Raw genomic sequence first — 20812 nt, forward strand, 5'->3', positions numbered from 1 at the left:
AACACACTTCCTAGTTCTAATAGATGGAGTAGTGAAAGCACTGCAATAGAAACACACTTCCCAGTTCTAGTAGTTGAAGTAGTGAAAGCATTCAGTGTCATGAGAAAAGCAAAGAAAAAAACAAAGAAACGTGAGCTTAACAGAATGCTGGAGACAGGTCTTCACAATGACATCAGATGCATTTATTTTACTTTAAAATATGACAGAAAACTGCGTTAACTAAAACTAGATGTACTTTTGCAGGGTCCCCGAAAGTGTTCTGTTTCAAGAGTAAGTTAAACCAAAATTAAAACTAACAAATATTTTTATTTCTTGCCTTTGACGTTCATATGTCATACTGTGTTGCAACCTACAGAGTGCATAATTTTTCTCGTGATTCTTAGCATGCGCACGTTTTACTGACGTCACAACAGTACCAATTGCAAGGTTAAAGGCCCCTTATGTAACGTCATTTTATTTTCTACCTCCTGACTGACAGACAACATACTACTGTATAGTAGTGCGAGTGGTTAAAACAGGTGACCACCTCCAATTGGCTTCGGCCCTCTTTTGAGGAAATTATAACTAGTAACATCTCAAAGCTACACATTTTTGCTTATATATAAATAAATTACGTTCTGCTCAGTGCTGATGTAAGTAAGTTGATAAAGTTTAAACAACGAATGTTGGATGATGGTTTCGCGGCGAGTTAGTTCGAATGAAACAATCGAATCATGCTTAACGAGTTTCCCAAACTAAAGTCACAATAATTTTGAAGTTCTAATCCAACTTCAGCGGTGAAAGCTTAAAGGGTATATCTACGGTACCTAAAGATGTAATGTACAAAGCTAATTTATTTAGTTTAATTAGCAACTCATTGATTTGTCAGCGACGTGTCTTCAGTAAATAAGATTTTGATTCTTTTCGTGACGTTTAACCTGCCTTTCAGGAATCTCACTTTCTACAGGAAACCCTTTTTACAGCAAAACAAGGTATGAAGAGTTGTAAACTTCTTTCTAGATGTCGATATTTCATGACCGTATTTCTTGGTGTATGAAAATGAAAAGGATCATAAATAGACATGATATTTTTTGTTGGGAATGTTTTTGTTTGCATACAAATCATGTTATCTAATCAATGGATTTAACAAAAATCTCTTAATTAAGAGGAGCTTTAAGTTTGTGTATCTCAGATTGGTTTAGAAAAATACAAATGAGAAGGTAAAAATATTCAAATGATATTTTTCACCATTTCTATCAAACGACACTATTCCATGAAATATTTAGTCAAGTCTAGGCTTAAATGATTCTTTACCAGAAGCATTTCAATTAAAACTGATTCACATCACGAGTGTTACTAGTTTAAAAATTTACCCACCCCCACCAAAAAAAAAAGTTAAATTGGTAAACCACTTCCTATTTCCTTCAGCATAAAAGAGCCAGGGCGACAATATTAGTGCAACTAAAACCGCTTCTTATTTCCTTCAGCATAAAAGAGCCAGGGCGACAATATTAGTGCAACTAAAACCGCTTCTTATTTCCTTCAGCATAACTTGAATCTTCTTGACTGAAAGACTTCCAACCTGCATTTTTTTAGGGAAATTTAACTATAGACCCCAAGATAAATGTTAATACAATGAACAATTCTAAGTGAAACTAAAGTGAATAATGTATTTTCGTGAAAATATTTTCCGTCAAGTTTTTAATGAGTTCACACATATATAATGGTTTATTATTATTATCCTTTTACTTTATGATTAAAATTATGTATCATTGAGTAAAATATATCGAATTTTGGATTTATTTATCTGTTACAAAAATTTAAATATTTCAAAAATGAATTTGATTTCGTAAAATTTATTAATTATAATAAGAAAATAGATTATATAATTATAATTCTATAATATATACATATTTAGTTGTGTAATTACGGGTACAGATTGCTATTTTAAAAAAGCAGGATCCATACAGGGGTAGGTGTAAAATTTCTATTAGATTTAACCTTTACTTGCAAGTTTCAAGTATAATATAATTTCGACCTTAGTTCCATAACATATTTGTATGTTATGTGGTCTGTACAGTTGTGTTAAATACCATCAAAATAAAGAAGATACTGTTATGTGGTCTGAACAGTTGTGTTAAATACCATCAAATTAAGGAGATACTGTTATGTGGTCTGAACAGTTGTGTTAAATACCATCAAAATAAAGAAGATACTGTTTTATTTATGTTTTCTTTCCTTTAGATATTGACCCCCCAGTGGCACAGCGGTATGTCTGCGGACTTACAACGCTAGAATCCGGGTTTCGATACCCGTGGTGGGCAGAGCACAGATAGCCCATTGTGTAGCTTTGTACTTGATTACAAACAAACCTTTAGTTATTAAAATTAACATAATTATTAACATAATTGTTATAATATATAGACATATAAGAACAATAATTTCTTACGTAGTTCTTAAAACTTGTAGCGATGTTGCTAGAGTTACAAGATGAAGCATTAATGGGTTCATTTTCAAAACGTACATTTATCACTTTTATATGTACCTGTAAGTTGCTTCTCAAAAGTCTTGGAAAGCTGCGAAGCAAGTAGTGAGGAAATAGCAATATGAATTATTTGAAAGTGAGGACAACTTTGACTATATGAAGCATGCAGCTAGTAATATATATATATGATATACCAGCAATACAGATCGCTCTAACTGACTATATATATGTATATTGCTCAAACACAATACTTTTATGTGTAAATTCTATGAATCAGCCAGTATGTATCAGAATGTAAAAGAAAGTGACACAAAAAGAACTACATGAAAGACAATTAATCATTTATTCTTACGTATCCAAGTATATGAAACGTTCCTTTATATGGCACTTTATCTGAATTATATCTATGCTGTGTGATGGGATGTAATTCCAGAGCTCCAGAGGATGAGAAAAACAAAACATATTTATTATTTTTTGACATGCACACACACATACATATATATATGTGAATGTTCAAGTCAAGCAAATTTTCATGAAAGATAAAATTAAGCAAGAACATTTAAAATACATCAAATTGTACACACCGACTCATATATTATATAAAAAGTGTTTTCGTTTTGTTTTGTTTTCAACTAAGTCTAAGATGTACCTTCACCTCCTAACACTAAGACCTGGTGAATTTGATACACGAAAAGAGAATTGGCAGAAAGGTACGTTTGAAACAAGTAACAAAATTAAAAATGGCTGATGCACCCTAGTGCTATAGAATAGAAATACATTATTTATACAAATAAATATTGTCAGTTTATTCCGTTTATTCAATAAAGTGAAGAAAATATCTAAAGTTCTAAAACTCAAGAACACATAGAAATTGGCGAGAACGTGATGATTTATTACAAATCCTCCTTTCCTCAACTTAGAATATTAGCATTCTGTATGCATGTGAATATTTCTAATTTCTCTTATTTGTTTGTTTGTAATTAAGCACAAAACTAAACAGTGAGCTATCTGTGCTCTGCCCACCACGGGTACTGAAACCCGGTTCCTAGCGTTGAAAGTCCGCAGACATACCGCTGTTCTACTGGGGGGGGGGGGCTCCAATTTCTCCACACATTACTTTCCTCTACAGCGAGAGAGCCACAAGGAGAATGGTTATTAAAAGGTAAGATAAAAGTGATCAGAAAGAGTTATCTGATCACTAGATAAGTGTTCTTTGTCATAGTGTTTTTGTGGTCATGTAACATTGCTTAATTTTGTACACTTTTGAAGAGTTAAAATTAAAATCTAATTTAAGCATAAATGTTTCTGTAAGGAACTGCCTTTGTTATATTTGGTATTCTTACCTGTCAATAAAACCTCATTTTTACACGTATTAGATCCTGTTATGTGATATTTCAACTTAGTTTGAACAAGTAAACATAAAAGTCTCTTTCACGCTACCCATTTACACTTTATGAGGTGCTTCACCAGTCAAGGTGGATGTTGTCTGATAATGAAACACTTACCCTTAAGCAACTAGCCTGTCAGCAAACAATTGGCTATCTTTTTCGACTCGCTCTCAGGTGTTATATAACGTATTATTTTGGAATTACAACTAACGTACGATGACTCAAGTTAACCATCTTATTTGCTCAGAAAATCAAACGCTTTTATTAAGAGTATAAAATAAAATAACTTTTAATATACTACAACCTCTTCACAGATCTCATTATAAACACTATTTTGCGTGATTTATTATAAGATAGTTTGTTTTAAGAGACCTAAAAATGAAAATAACTGAATGAAAGTTATGTAAGAGTGAATATAGTTAAAATGAAATAGTGGCTAGCTTGTATATATTGTACATGGTGAAGAAAATTCATTGGCACAAGAAAATATAAGTACTATCTTGCTTTTATGTGAATATGAGTTTATCATTTTATTGAAATATTGTTAGAAATGTCTTGTATCACTCCCCACAATTCAACCGTATTGTATGGTTGAGGTTTATCCTTCTCAGTTTCTATTTAAGCCTATATCAACCACTTCTCTCTCTCTTCATATATTATTAAATCACAATTGTTGTTACTTGGGGTCACTGTTTTGCTGAAAGATATATCTCTGCCCATAAAGGTATTTTCACCGAGATAATTGCATTATGCATAATAATATTTTAGTACCTGTCAGTAGTGAGGGCTGAGATGCAGCTAACACGTGTATTGCTGACTGAGCATGTGTTACTGTCGATGTAGTACATGGAACATGATAGTGTTCTCCCTTCTGCCATCAAACAAACTACTGTTGATTGTTCCCAAACATTTTGAATTTGTAGTGCATCTATAAAGAACAATATACTCCAGTTTTATTCATCCAATTGTTACAGTTATGATACCCATTTCAGCCTTTTGATTGGGTTATCTTTCCTAAGCGATGGGTTTTTAAGCAGCTATCACATACATTGAGACTACTTCATGCTAATATGTATCTTACTGTTCTGAAGGTAACAATCATACCTGTACTTACAACTAGATGAAGGGCAGGATCTCTACTGGGTTTTCAGTTGTAACGTAAAGATCATAGCTTAAGCTACTTATCATCACTTTTGAAGAGTTTGGGCTTCTAACTCGTTAGCCCCCATTGCCAACAGCACTAGTTTCATATACCCTCTTCTGAGTGTCCCTACAGCTTCTACTAAAACGTGAAATTTTTCTTCAATCTATGAAACGAAATACCTTCTACCAGCCAAAAGTGTGATTTCTACACATTTGCCCCCCAGTGGTACAGCGGTATGTCTGCGAACTTACAACGCTAGAATTCGGCTTTCGATACCCGTTGTGGGCAGAGCACAGATAGCCCATTGTGTAGCTTTGTGCTTAATTACAAACAAACAAACAAATCTACACATTTAGCATATCTCTGATTCAGTTGATTTTCATACAGTAAGGAGAAGGAATTCCATAATATTTGAATTTATACTCATTTTTGTTACTGTTTCAATAATTATTCTCAATACTGTACAAACAAAGATCCTAAATAAATATAACTTTGAATAAGTAAAAAAAACAAAAACAACAAGTATGACGGTTCAAGTATACAAATACATTATTTTACAATTCCGACTTAATAAATCATAATTTATTACCTGTTATACAACTGTGAGGAGAGGCTGGTAGGTGGGCCTGCCAACTAGGAGTTACTGATACAGTAACTCTCTTTATATCAATTCACTAGTTAGCATTACACACATTTTATTTGTGAAAGTAAGTTGGATGCTGTGCTACGGAATAAGGGGAAGGGTTGTAGTCCCGCCCAATGGTTAGCGTGCTGGAATGTGGATCGAAGTTCCGTCTGGGCTATTTAAGTGCTTCCACAAATGGTCTATGTAATCAACAGCTTGGACTAAGTCAAGGAAAGTCAACTGCACAAGTAATAGAAAATACAGTCATTATGAATTGTCATTACATTGTTTGTTGACTTAATGTTGGGTGAGTAGTGCCATTTGTGACTCATCTATATAAACTGATTAGTCATATTCTAATCCGGACTACTTTCATTGTTAAGATATTCATGGATTGACACTAAAATAGGTTCCTAGTCTGTAATATTTAAAGCTGAAGGTAAGAATAAATTCAAGCATACCCATATCTGGCTTGTAAGATATCCTTTGAGATTCTTCTGTTCACGTATACATGTCTGAACCAACCTTATGGTACAAGCAATATGTCTGTGTGTTAATTGATAATGACTTATTAAATGAATATGTTGCTAAGTTTAATTAATGGAGTTACATACCCGATTGCTTATATCGTTCTGTTTAAGATAATTATGGTAATCTATCAACCAATTTTCACCTGCGAACATTAGTAAGTTATTTACACATTACTGGTATTGAATAAAGTAATAATATCTTATTTCATACATAAACTCGTCTTCTAACTGCCACGAAGAGACAGCTGATTAGTCCTACCTAGAGCTCTTCTAGAGATATGGGTTAAACGAAAGGGCAATCGTGCCTCGCATACAAACTATATGGGTTAAACGAAAGGGCAATCGTGCCTCGCATACAAACTATAGCATCATTGTCCCGAAAATTTGAAGTAAGTCTCAATATATTTGAACAAATTGATTTCTCTGCGCGTTAGGTTAGAATTTCAAATATCTCCCAAGATCCTTGTTTACATAAGGGACTGATTTACACTTTACTTGTTTCTTTTCCTTCACAGCCTTACTGTGCCTCTTGTCTGTTAGGGGTTTTGTAGTATCTTCTTATTGTTTTTATACGCTGTATCTAATAACCTAAGAGAAGAAAAATATAAGATACTAGAAGTGGATCCGCTTAAAATTGAAATCATAAGTATCATAATTTGCCAGTAATCACTTTATTGACCACTGGTCACCTACTGGCCAGCTACTTACTCGTTTGATCACTGCAAGTGCATGGTTACGTTTGACCTCAGGCGGTTTTAATCAACCAATAAAATCCATTATATATTTATATATATACCTTTAAAACTACAAAGGATTATCTTTATTTATGTTGTGTTAAATGTTTGAAAATTCATATATATTAATGCATGTTAAATCGTCAAAAGTTACTTTGTTAAACATGTGAAATAATACCAACTTAGATTATCCTATTCTTTACATAATCCATATGTATTGGTGATAAAATATTGTAAGTTCAGTAAAACCGTTGAATTTTCTCCTGGTGACATCAACACAGACAATAATCGACATATTCTAAGTATTAACAGGCAACGATAGATGTAAGTAACATTTGTAAAGTTTACTTTCAGTGTAAATATAAATAAAGCTGAAGACTGAGAAATGTTGCACCAACAATAGCAACAAAAAGGATTAAAGCAAATTGAAAATGTGTAATATTTTTTTTACTAATTTAAGCTTAATGTTAAATGCTATTTTATACTAATGATAGGTTTGTAGGCTTTTAGAGGAACCTATAAAATATTAAAATATTGCTTTTCAAGGTTTTATTTGAAACACGCATTATATGATAAAACGCATTCAGTTATGACACGCTTCACTGAAGACACAATAAGATGTGTTCTTAATTAAATATCGTAAAACTACAATAGTTACAACCATATTCCACTTGCAACAGTTCGAACAGTATGCATTCTATCTATATCAGACAAAAACTTTACGTAGTTTTATTTAGCTAAATAAGTCAATCTATTTAGAAGGATACCACAAATATTTATAAAAAGTTAAAAACTCTGACAACCGCTAGAAATTATTGTAAGTTTTTGAACCATTGTTATGGGATTTTCCCCTTAAAGTTGAGTTATGATTAAAAACGCAATCAATTAAATATTGGAAAACATGAGTTATCCAAAAGATATGTTTGATTACTGCTTAGGATATTAAAAGTATTTTCTTTTCGACTTAAAAACTTTTGATCCAATGGCTTATCTTTTGGACAAGCAAAAAGATCTGGCTATCAAGAAAGAGAAATCATTTGAAGAAACTACGTGGTAAAAAGACCAAAGTAAACTTTCTTTTGTTTTAGGAGCACAAGTGTTGCAGTATCTAAATTTAATTTCGACCACACCTTTAGTTATATAAAACATTTCTTTGGAGGACTGTAAGTCACTTTAAAAGAGGTTCAACGCGCTTCAATCTGTTCTTCGGAGTTTTCGTTTTGAAGATCGCTTTGCTTTCCTGCTCAAACTTTCATAAGCTCATGCTGTCATTTCTAGGATAGATATTAAAAATGTTTTGAGTGTATGTACGTAAGTAACGCTGCTTTTTTTTTAAAGACTATTGTTACATTTACACTTTCTGATGCACCAATATTGTAAACCATTTTGTAAATGCTTTTTTTGTGTGCTAGGGTATAGATTCAGTCAATTAAAACAAGGCGAGTTGTTGTTTTTGTTGAATTTGACAAAAAAATCCTTCACGACAAATGTCAATTCTAAATATTTATGGAATGTTACACATACTAACGTAAAAACTAAGTGTTTAAAGAATAATGGTAAACAATCGTAATGAATACTGAAAATAGTTCAGTTAACGTTTCAAATTGAAATTCCCAAGTTTGAAAGCAGTTTTAATTCATATGCGCCCGGTGACTCAGCGGAAAGCTTGACGGCTTATAACGCTAAATATTGGGGTTTGATATTGGCTGTGAACACAACACAGAGAGCTCATTGTGTATGTTTGCGTTTAACACCCAGTATGTGAGGCAATGAGACCAAATTCGGGGAATTAGGTGGGGTATAGAAGGATGTCACGATTTCTGGTATTCAAACTAGATCCAAAAACTATTTACTCCAATAAAGGGCTTTCTTAATCTCAAAACCATACTTTACTGCCAGGATGACGTTTTTCTCAATAGTGTTCTGCCACGGAGATGCGGAGTTTAGGGGGTTGGCTGTACTGTGTTCATGTTCAGATAGGTACTACATTTAGCATTTTTACAGTAGTAATCAACCTTTGTTGAACTTCCTCTGCCATCTCTACCAAAAGAACATGCGAAAACCGCGGAAAAAACGGCTTTATAGAGCTGAGAAACCAGTTCTTGTATTGCGCAACATATGTTTTGTTTACGATTTTGGATTGTGGTTCTACTCTTTCATAGCCTAGAAACTAGTACGAATTAAAAACGGAGTTGTAAAAGTGTTGATAAAGTACAAATAGAATTAAAATATGAATAACTGTCGTTTGAAAACTACTTCATCTTCCAATTTTTAATTTGTACAAACATACACGGATGATGAAGCCACTATCAATATACACGTAGTGTTGTACATCAACTGAAATGGAAATTTATTTCATAAACATAGAAAAGTAAGTGCAACTGTAGTATTAGATAAATAAATACATTTTAATTTAATATTGACTCTTGAGGATATTTAACATAAGACTGAGAAGTAAATATCATAGGTTTTCATGTAAAACACCACGAAAGTAACGTGAATACAGTTCTTTATATATATGAAAGTTATATACGTGATTTATTATTATATCATTATTCAAAATAATGAACAACGTTTTCGTTAGAGCCCACTCATTGCACCATATTCAGTAATTCTGTATTTTTCCCTGTTAGAACACTCAGATAAAACACTAGGTGAAACATTCATTCTCTATGTAAAATATACAGGGGACCACAACAGTAATTGGTGGGATTAATTACAATATTGATGTTATTTGTGTTTACATTTCAGGATCAGTCATATGCTTTATATCTGTGTATATATATGTATAAAGGAACCCGTAAGCAAAAATAATAAAAAAAAACATGAACCAACAAGCAATTTAATGTATAAGTAGTTTAAAAATATGTACTTAAAAAGTCAATCGGACATCATCGGTAAAGCCCTAATCGCAATATCAATAAATTTATTTCAGTTACTAATAATTCAGATAAGTTTCGAACAAGTCTCGGGGAAGTTTGAAAATAAATGTTGTAAAAATAGTTTGCACCTACTTGAGGACATTGAGTTGGCACGACAATTATATGTTTTGAAATTTAATCTCTCACACTTTAATGTGTACATGAATTTTCACTTCATTAACTCACACGTGAGGAGAAAATCAACCAGTTGTATAACTTGAACCTAGAATTATTGTTTTTCAACTCAAATATTTGATAGATTTCGATCTAGCACACGATAACTACCAAACATTAAAAACAGCTGTGGTGTTTAGAATATTTCACCCACATGTTTGTCTTTAATTTTTCTTCTACTCATTATAGAGCCTAAATTATAAGTGAGATCCAAGTTAATGTGCTTGTAAAGTTTTAAGAATCATCATGTATTTGCTTCACTTTGAAAACATCTGGAAGCATTCCCCAGGTTTCTGCACAGTTAATTTGAAAGTATTGAAGTTCGTAGTTAAACTCTGTCCCTCTGTACACTTAAAAAGTATTGTGCTAATATTTCACCTATTCATTAAAAACCGATAAGTAATTAATACTATGCAAAGAAAGTCCACGAAACGCCATTATTGACAAGGAACAAAAACATTTTTAAAGAATATCAGAATGCGATTTAAAGGTTTACTTTATAGAATTAGTGTATTAAGGCAAATTAAGGCGTGTAATGGACAGCAGAATTTTCTCTTTCACGTCAGCTGTAATGGGCATTGTAATTAACTAAAACCAAAATATGTAATATAGTCAATAAGAATGCAAAAGTTAATATTTTCTGATTATGTAATACTCGTTGTTATAAAATTTGTTTAAGTTATCTAAAATTGCACCACTCTTTTAAGTATTTCTAATAATTTATGAAGGGAAGTAAGTAAGAATATGTAACAATATGCCAATCACGCTACAAATGGAATATCTAGTGACGACAAGGCCTTTCGCATAATACCAGGGCTCATTTAGCTAGCTGACATACTCTGAATGAAATTTAAAAGCCAAGTCCTAGTATATTACATTTATTCACAAAAATAACTTCATATATATATATATATATATAATATACAGAGTAATTTTTCTTTATTTATATTCCTGAATACAGGTATTTTTTAGTTTTTAATTTATTTGCTAAAAATATTTATATTCTCCTCGATAGACAGAGAGCAAATAACCTAATGCTTAGTTTTGCGCTAAAACAACACTTATTATTTCCGCTGTGGCCTCCCCAAAGAGCAGTTTTTTGTTTGTTTTTAGTGCAAAGCAACAAAATAAGCTATTGGCATTCTCACCACCTCGGAGTTTAGCGTTGTAAGTCCATAAGCTTATCGCTGACCTGCTTGCTGATTCCAGAATTAAGGCCTAGACTTTTAGTGTTCATCAGCCTTCAAACTTACCGCTGAACCTCAGAGAGAGCTTACGTTTTGATAAATAAGAAAACATTAAATTCATTTCAATGTAAATATGATTATTCTTACAACTTAAATTTAAAATTAAGGTATTTATATTTTTAGTCAAGTAATAAAAATAGTTGTTTCTGAGTGAAACTCGTAAATAAATAATGAATAACTATATCTTAAGTCGTTTTCGGCTCATGTTTATAAAGTGATTTTTAACTCGATTTCTATTTTTTATATCACAATCATTCTAAAATGAGTAGCAATTTATGTATCAGGATCATCTACTGCTCATTATCAATCGAAATGATAGATATTTTCCTTCTGTATATATGTATGTTCATTAGGAGGGTTTGGTTTGAATTTCGAACAAAGTTACACGAGGGCTATCTGCACTATCCGCCCCTAATTTAGCAGTGAAAGACGAAAGAGATAGCAGCTAGTCATCACCACCCACCGCGAACTCTTGGGCTACTCTTTTACCAATGAATAGTGGGATTGACCGTCACATAATAACGTCCCCACGGCTGAAAGGGCGAGCATGTTTGGTGGGACAGGGATTCGAACCAGCGACCCTCAGATTGCGAATCGAGGGCCCTAATCACATGGCCATTCCGGGCCTATTGGGGTAGAAGAGGTTATAAGACAATGGTAGTGGCTTCACTATATCAAGGAAAGTAATCCTCCTTGCACTATGCAAATGTTTTTATCGTACTCATCCACATTGGGAAAAAATTGATCGAAGCTAGTTATGTTATTCACCCAGTACTGGTAAGGTTTATTGTTTTTATTGCAAACTATTGAATCTAGGCCAAAGTCCAATTCTTTGGAACTCCACAGATCTCATGCTGTTTCCATAAAAGAAGCACCCGAGGAACCTTATGCCAAGATGAAGATGGCAGTGAAGATAGTGATATAACCCTATGAAGAACTGAAAGTTTAAGCAACATATGCCAGGAGATGAAAGAACTAAAGTTGGATATCTTAGAGCTAAATGAGGTTAATTGAACTTGTTCAGTGACTCCTGTGAATAAATATTGTAAACTTAGGTATTCAGGAGAAATCACGCAATTGTGTGAAAACTTCTGGTAAGGTTTAGAGTAACTTTAGACGAATTTAGAGCAAAATTCTTTCAATTAGCCATCATTCAAAGCTTACGAGTCGACATCTAATAGTGAAGAGTATGAAATCGTAAGCTTTTACCAAAACATTGAGAACGGAACGAGAGAGGAGATAGATTAGTGCAGTTTTGTTAAGAAAAAGGCTTAGTGATAAGCAAAATTTTGTTTAAGAATCACCCTGCATATTTACATACTTTTCAAAACCAATACAGTTGGCGAAAGAATAGTGATAAATTAAAGAGATTGCTTCCTAGTTAAAGATAATTTCAGAAACTATATTGCAATAGAAATTAACAAGGAGCAGGCTGTGGCTCTAATCACAATCAAGTGGTCGGATAAATAAGATTAAAACTGAAGAAGATCAAGAAAAGACGTTTGACTCAGCGCAAAATGAACAATATAATAGAAAAAAACAAAAACCAAGTCAAGGCTTTATGATAGACCCGAAATTTCGTTTGATATATTAATAAAAGAGGAATTTCAAACAGATATGCTGAGGACCAATGGGTTAAGCTCAATGATGGTGTTACAGCAAGCTCAAAACAAGATTGTGGGAATAGAAGAATGGTAAAATAAAATGTTGACAAGATTCTAAAAACGGATAGACGAACGAACACTACTATCAAGAGAGGCACAGAAATATGTTGAAGTAAATCAGAAAATCAGACGTTTGTGTACGCAAACAAAGGATGAGCATCTGAACAAGAATTTGTGCAGACATTGAGGAATGCGAGGCAACACAACATGTAAAAATGCAAATAATACAACAGTTTAATAGGAAACCTACTTTTTTGATCCTGAACTTAGCATAAACGTCAACACAACTTTGACATCGATAATTTCACGATCTGTGGAAGTTGCTAAATTACAGAGTAAAATAAAAGGTAAAACTTTGGAACAGGTAGAACAATTTATTTAATTACTAACGAATATCAATAATGACGACAAATGTGGAAAAGAGATAAAGCGAAGGATAGAAACGGCAAAAACAACATTCTTCAATCCAAAAGATTTGCTAAGGAAAGTTGTCAAACTATAATTGAAGAAGAGACTACTAAATTATATATGGTCAGTCCTACTCTACAGGGTTGAAACGTGACTGCTGAAACATTTGAAATGTGTTACCTGAGACGAATGGTAGATAAAAGCTACATAGAAAGAAAAATTAATGAATAGATATTGGAACGTGCAAATACAAATATTCAGCTGTTGGATATATATAGTAAACGGTAAATGTGCTACTTTGGGCATATAATTGCATCTCAGTAACGATGGCAGACGTTAAAAAAGAAGAGCGAGAGGCAGGCAGAGAATATTTTGGCTCGATGACACCAGAAAGTAAAATTGGAGATGAAAGAAGCTTAAATTATGAAAGTTGGTGTAAGCAGCAAGGAATATAGAACAATGGAGAATCATAGTCGTCGGGTCTCAGAATAGGGAAGGTCACCGTTTCTGATTGTTTGATACTCATTATAGATATACATGACAAGTTTGATAAAAAGATTCGCCAATCTCTTTTTTTTGTGGGATTAACTGTTAACAAACAAAACGTTTCAAACTCATTGCACGTTAACAGATTATTTGATACATTATACCTTTCTAGTTACAATAATACATATCCCCTTCAATCAGTACTCGCTAATTTTAACACTGCATCTGTTTTGGTGAATGTAGCTTATTAAATGCACCAGGGAAATCGCGAACAACAGAGTTTACAACAACTGCAGAGTTTGAAACCAACTTCAAGCCAATTCAGAGCAGCACCTCTCACCCATAAATGAAGGCTGTGGTTACAAAAGAGAAGATTTCAATCCAAGAAGGTGAACCTTAACTTGTTTTGTGTCTGTTTGTGTATATTTAACAAGATAAGAAACTAAAATTTGAAATTGACGAACACTCGATGCACAAACTTCGCAAGCTTCCAACTACATCTTGAAATCATTTACTGCTGTTTTCCGATGGGATAGCAGTAAATCTACAGGCTTACAATGCTAAAATCCGGGGCTCGATTCCCAGCAGTGGACACAGGAGATAGCCTAATGTGATTTTGCTATAGAATAAACAAACAAACACTTACTGCTTCATAAAAAAAAAATGCCCACATATCTATCAACCACGTCCACCCTTCCTCCGAATGAAATTCCAATGGGTTTTCGCGTTTTGAAGCCAAAGTCCACGTGTACCAAAAGGCATGAGAAGTTTATCAAGATGTGTGTTACAAGAATGACCTTACCGTTCTTTTCAAAATGAAAGTTGTGGTGTCGGATAATATTTCAATTTTATGAATGACAAAATTTTCTCCGTCGACTAGGGTGAAATTAGTTTCAAGAGCAGCACTAAACGTGGAACATCATTGTTATTAAGTAAGTGCTGTTATATCTTAATATGTGCACACAGGTAAGTACATCTACGCAGCTACACGATGTTCGATCGAATTTGTTGAGCAGAACTTTTAATGAGATTACCACGCTCGAGAAAGAAAGGAAAGTAAACACAATTTTCCCGATGAGCAAACGCATTATTAACTAACCAAGAAAGGCAATGGAATAAAAACTAACAAGTTACTGCACGTGAATACTAGTTAAAGCAAAAATATTAGTAACGTATACAAATTATTCGTCACAGGTCAGCCACTCCATTGCTGCTACTGGACGCTAAGACATGTTAAAGAACACCTGAGCAATGTATTCCAAACTAGCCTTTCCTGAAGCTGAGTTTTCAAAATCTTCTAGTTTGGGTCGAATCTTTTAACCAACAAGACAACCAATAATTGTCTTGGCCAACCAGTAAAAAAAGGCAATTGTAATTTTAGGCATCTATAAATCTCCACGTCACCTGACCACCAAAACCCGCTTATGGGATTACTAAAGTTAACCACCATGTTGGAAGCTTATGGTATCTTGTATCAACTTGCCACCGCGAAGTTGCTAAGTTCCAGTATCATGCTTAGCAAAATCAATTATAACCTTGAGACGAAGTAAAACTAACTGTACTAAAACTTTTAAAAACTAGTTTTCAAAAACTAATATATAACTTTGAACTCCAATAAGGTGTATATAAACCCACCATGGCAGTATGTTTCAAATCTTAATTAAACAATGAATAATGTCGAGAAATACTAAACTCATACAATATTCTACAGTTTAATAAGATATATAAATAAGTGCACGTATGGAAGCTCAACTTTAATGTTTTAGATCAAACAAATGTAATATTAGAATTATCTATGAAAGTTTTTGTTTAATAATTCGTCAATACCAAAAGTTATATACAATAAAATAAAATATTCGCTAGAATATCAACGGTTAGTAGAATAATAACGACATTTACATAATATAGCGGAAAATATATAATAAAATATCAGTAGTTAACAGTTATCCACACTGTTCACTTACAATAAAACAAGATACTTGAGTAAGAGAGTACATTATGCTAATATAATAATAAGTTGGTCAACAACGATTTACAAGCATAATGAAGTGATTTTGAGGAACATACTACATGTTTCGACAGAACATTGACATATCAATATTATGTTCCCCCCAAAATAAATTAGTTCAATATTTTTGTAAATCGTTGTTTGCCAACGTATTATTTTAATAGCACAAGGTGCCTAAGAAAATGTTAAAATATAAAAATATAATAGCTATCAATGACATTTACGTCACATATCACAAAATACTTATCAAATATCAATGGTTAGTAATTAATAATGACATCTATTTAACGTAACATAAAATGTTTAATAAGATGTCACAAGGGTGGTAGATAAATTAGTGATATATATTTATATATCTTATAAATAGGTATTTACTTAAACCTGTAAGGAAACAGACTTGCATGTAGTGATCACGCGTATGTGATTTATAGCGTTGTTCCTATGAACAACTGTTTCAAACTCAATTAATTAAAACTTTGAGACAAAATACGAACAAAGTCTGCAATTCAGAAAAGGTTTAGGGAAATATCTTCAAGGCCGAGATTTATTTCCTGTTAACAAAAATAGTAGAGGTTTACGAGCTGTGAAGACACATTCCATAAAATATTGTGTCGATAAAAACAGATCACTTACGGTAAACATTCTGTATCCAACATTTCTTGTAAACATAAAGCTATGGGCCATCGAGGCCGCGAGTGTTCAGTTTTCAGGTTGTACTATCTCAATGTCTACAGGAACACAAGGTTTGTAACGAGCGTGAGAAGAAATATTTATGTTCTTATCTCTGGTTTCATTTTTCCTATCAAACAACGTACAGCGAACGTCAACTCTATATCTGTTCTTTATGATGTCAGTCAGGAAGATATATTATGAGGGAATAACGCGTTTAGTGCTATTGTCCCCGAAGCGTCTTATAACGACATTGCGTGAAGCAAATACCACCTTCTTCTTCAGATAAAACTTGGTTCTTCTGCCTTGAAATTAACTTAACTCTATTAAAATTATAATCAGTACCTCAGATTTCACTATGATTTCTGACCTGTAATGATTCCAAAACTAACTGACTAGTAGTGGCTCATATTTAACTGATCGGTCTACGACAGAGAGGGCTCGTTTTAATTGTTAATCAATCATATTTTCATGACGAAAATGTAATAATAACAGAAGACATGTATCTCAATTAAGCGTGACCATTTGGCAATCAAACATCTGCACTTTATTTCAAAATGCAAGAAAAAAGATAATAATACAGTTGTAACTCTTGGCATGGGCATCATTTATGCTGCTGTCACTAAGAAACAGAGCCTAAAAGTAATCACACTAGAACACAAAGAGAAAAATATTATTTTCTGCAATTTTTTAAATATTAACGTAAATAAGATGGTAATAGATCACTTTAAACAGGTTTATTTCTACTGAATGATGAATCAGAGTCCTATTGGTTTAGGACTACACTACAAATATTTTGATAGATCTCACGTTCTTCAGTAGCAGTATTTCTTGTTCGAGTGTTTAAAATAATTATTCTACTCCGTAAAATGAATATTTTCGTCACTAACTCGAACTAAATCGGAGAGCTAAAAACAAGAAGCTCGTTTTTCCTTTAATTTTATGATAAAAGTTGTTTAGACTTAAAAATTGTGAACACATTGTTTGCATAGCATACCTTCTTTCAGATTCTGTAACCTCCAGCAAGGGGTGTTTATCAGTCTGGTAGTTGGAGTTGTAATAAACGTCTTTATATCTTATTTATTGTGTTTCTTGTGAACAACATGCGATACAATCTGGATAGGATGAAATCTTCGTATCCAAAGCATTACCAATCCATAATTCATAATAATCCATTATATTAAACAACAATCAAAATTCTTGGCAAAAATAGTAATTCTAAAATTCACATGAGACACATTTGCTTTCAAAGTTTACGAAGTTATACGTCAATGTTTACTATGCTAACCGATCCACTCGTATCAGCTTACTGTTTCTCGTGACGTCAGAGATAGAGAACAAAGAGGATGGTTTTATTATTTGTATTTCCGAATTTTCGCGCAAAGATACACACCAGGCTATCTGCACATAGCCCTCCTTAAGTTCGCACTGATAAACTAGAAGGCAGACGACTGTGCAACGACACCCACCGCCACATCTTGGATAATCAGACCAAATAGAGGGATTTGACTGTCTCTCTTAATTAAATGTACTGACGGCTTCAAAAAATACAGATCACGTTCGTACGTTTACAGGACGAGAACAATAATATGCGGATTCATAGTCCGAGCACGCTAACCATTATGACACACCCAGTCTGAACAAATAGGAAGAAGAATAGGTCACTAGCCGCCATCACATGCGATTATATCATAATTTATAAGTGTAATTAGAATGGCATTGACTACTGAGCAAAATATATTTGTATATATGATTATCTAATTATATTCGAGTTTAATGTTTTTTTTAATTTCATTAAAAAATATTTGCTAATAAAGGTGATGGCATCATTTTTTTTTCTATTCATTAAACTAAATTTAGTCCTCGTTCTAATTATGCAAATGTAATTTCTATTATTACTTAATTCTTTTTCATTATGCGGACTTCTTAGTTAACCTTTTGAATATTATACTTCTGTTTAGAATAACCTTAGGTATTATAACTTTACACACACACACACACATTTTATTTAACACTATTGGTTGCGGACTAAAATAACCCTTTAACAACTAAACTTCATGGTTTACATGTTTAGTTAGGTATTTTGTTTTCAAAAATATATTCTCTACACTATTTATTTCACCTTTAATTAGGTATTTTATACATGCTCACATAAACTTTAACTTTAGACAACATTTAAGCATGCTAGGTATAAATTATAAAATTTCAAATGATATATCTTTTTCAAATAAGGGCAGTTCTGTCTTATAAATCTTAGTAATAAGATATTGGAAGTGTTAAAATTAAATTATCTACTAATCAATGTACATTCAACAATTTGGAGAAATTGTATTGCACTGTATAATTTCATGAAATGTTTTTAAACTAAAACACTCACTGTTGTTTCAACAATAAAGGCGTGTACACACTATTTTGTTCTCTCCGAAATGACTGGTTAGATTTCTCATTGGTATTCCATAAGTAAATAATCCAGATAAGATTTTAAAGTATAAGCTTTGTACAAGGAAATCAACTTCTTTTTCTTAAATACGCTATGTAACAGTTAATATAACTGAAGCTTAACTACATTGATATACACAACCTGTATTGCGTATGGATTATTAACTAAAGCTGTTCTAGAAGTTTATATGAGAAAGTAATGCATTTGACATTATTGATACGTTATGGCATAAAAGTATTTTAAAAATCAAGTTCTTCTTCATATATATGTAAACCACAACGCTGTTTAACTTCATAAAAGTATTTTAAAAATCAAGTTCTTCTTCTAATTTAATGAAGTTAAACAGCGTGTGGTTTACATATATAATTTTTTAAAAATCAAGTTCTTCTTCAATTATATATGTAAACCACAACGCTGTTTAACTTCATAAAAGTATTTTAAAAATCAAGTTCTTCTTCATATACATATGTAAACCACAACGCTGTTTAACTTCATAAAAGTATTTTAAAATCGAGTCCTTCTTTACATACGTAAACCACAACGCTGTTTATCTTCATCAAGTAGTTCTGGTTATTTATAAAATGGAACATATAGATATAAATTGTTATGGTCTTGATAGTTTTATGAAGTCATTAATTTAATTGGTATTTTCATTCATTAGTGTAAAATGCTGTAAAATGTCTGCTTTTTTATTTTTAATTTTTCGTTGTTGTAAATTTTAATTAATGAGGTAAGTATTTACGATGATGACTTATGCTACATCTAGACGCTGCGTTTCTGAACAAATGAATTTAACTGTTTTTGACAAAACCTTATGTTCGAGAAGTCAGGCTCTTTAGTTCAGCTTAACAAAGAGTTTTTCATGTTTCTTATATCTCCTTTTAGACAGCTGATAAGTCTTATTACAATTTCTTAAACCGCTTTTAAGTAGTCCCCGGTATGTCAGTGGTATGTTTACAGACTTAAAACACTAATTCTTGGGTTCATTCCCCGCAGACAGTTCATTGTGTAGTTTGCACTAAGAAAACAACGTCTAAATACTATGTTCTTGTTTGTTTAATTCAGTAGTCTAGTTGGAAAATATATTTATTTAATTTTCACGACTCAGTGTAACAATGTACGAAACTGATACTATATAGTCGTGATAATATAATTTTATGTACTTTAAGCCTTAGTTTTAGTTCTATATTTTATAATTACATATTTAATCCCAATTTCGTTGGTAAATGCGGAAATGAGAGGTAAAGATTATTTTTAAAAGTAAAAATTGTGCATGTCCATACTTCAGTAGCCCGATTTCATTATATTGTTTCGAAGTACATTGTTTTGTTCTTAAGCACAAAGCTATACAATGGGCTATGTGTGATGTGCCAACCATGGGTATCGAAACCCGGTTTTTGACGTTATAAACCTTCAGATTTACCGCTGAGCCACTGGGGAGCCCGTGTACATTTCTTACGACCTGAACGTAAGATGAAAAAGGATTGTAAGTTTCCTATTAAGCTCTCGACCATTCCTATGTTACTTGATTGAACTGGCAACTATTGATGACATCTCAGTTAAGACAACAAGAGTCGTGTAGAACTGGAGTGGAAGAGATGTGTGTACAGCATAAATGAGGAAATCGATGAAACTTGGGTTTTAGATTAGTCGAAAGTTGATTTGATTAGCTCTAATGAGAAGAGTGTCAAACACTGAGTAAGTAAAGATAAGGTGATGAAGGTAACACTAATGTGGAGACTAATAATACTTGGACGAGAGAAGAAGGAAAGTGAAAAGCATTATTAAGATTGTTTAGAAGTTGTGCGTGTGCGGAACGATGAGTCTTGAATTAGTTTGTTTGTTATGAATTTCGCGCAAAGCTACACGAGGGCTATCTGCGCTAGCCGTCCCTAATTTAGCAGTGTAAG

This window comes from Limulus polyphemus, unplaced genomic scaffold (genome assembly GCF_000517525.1).
Source record: "Limulus polyphemus unplaced genomic scaffold, Limulus_polyphemus-2.1.2 Scaffold178, whole genome shotgun sequence".
Taxonomy (NCBI): domain Eukaryota; kingdom Metazoa; phylum Arthropoda; class Merostomata; order Xiphosura; family Limulidae; genus Limulus; species Limulus polyphemus.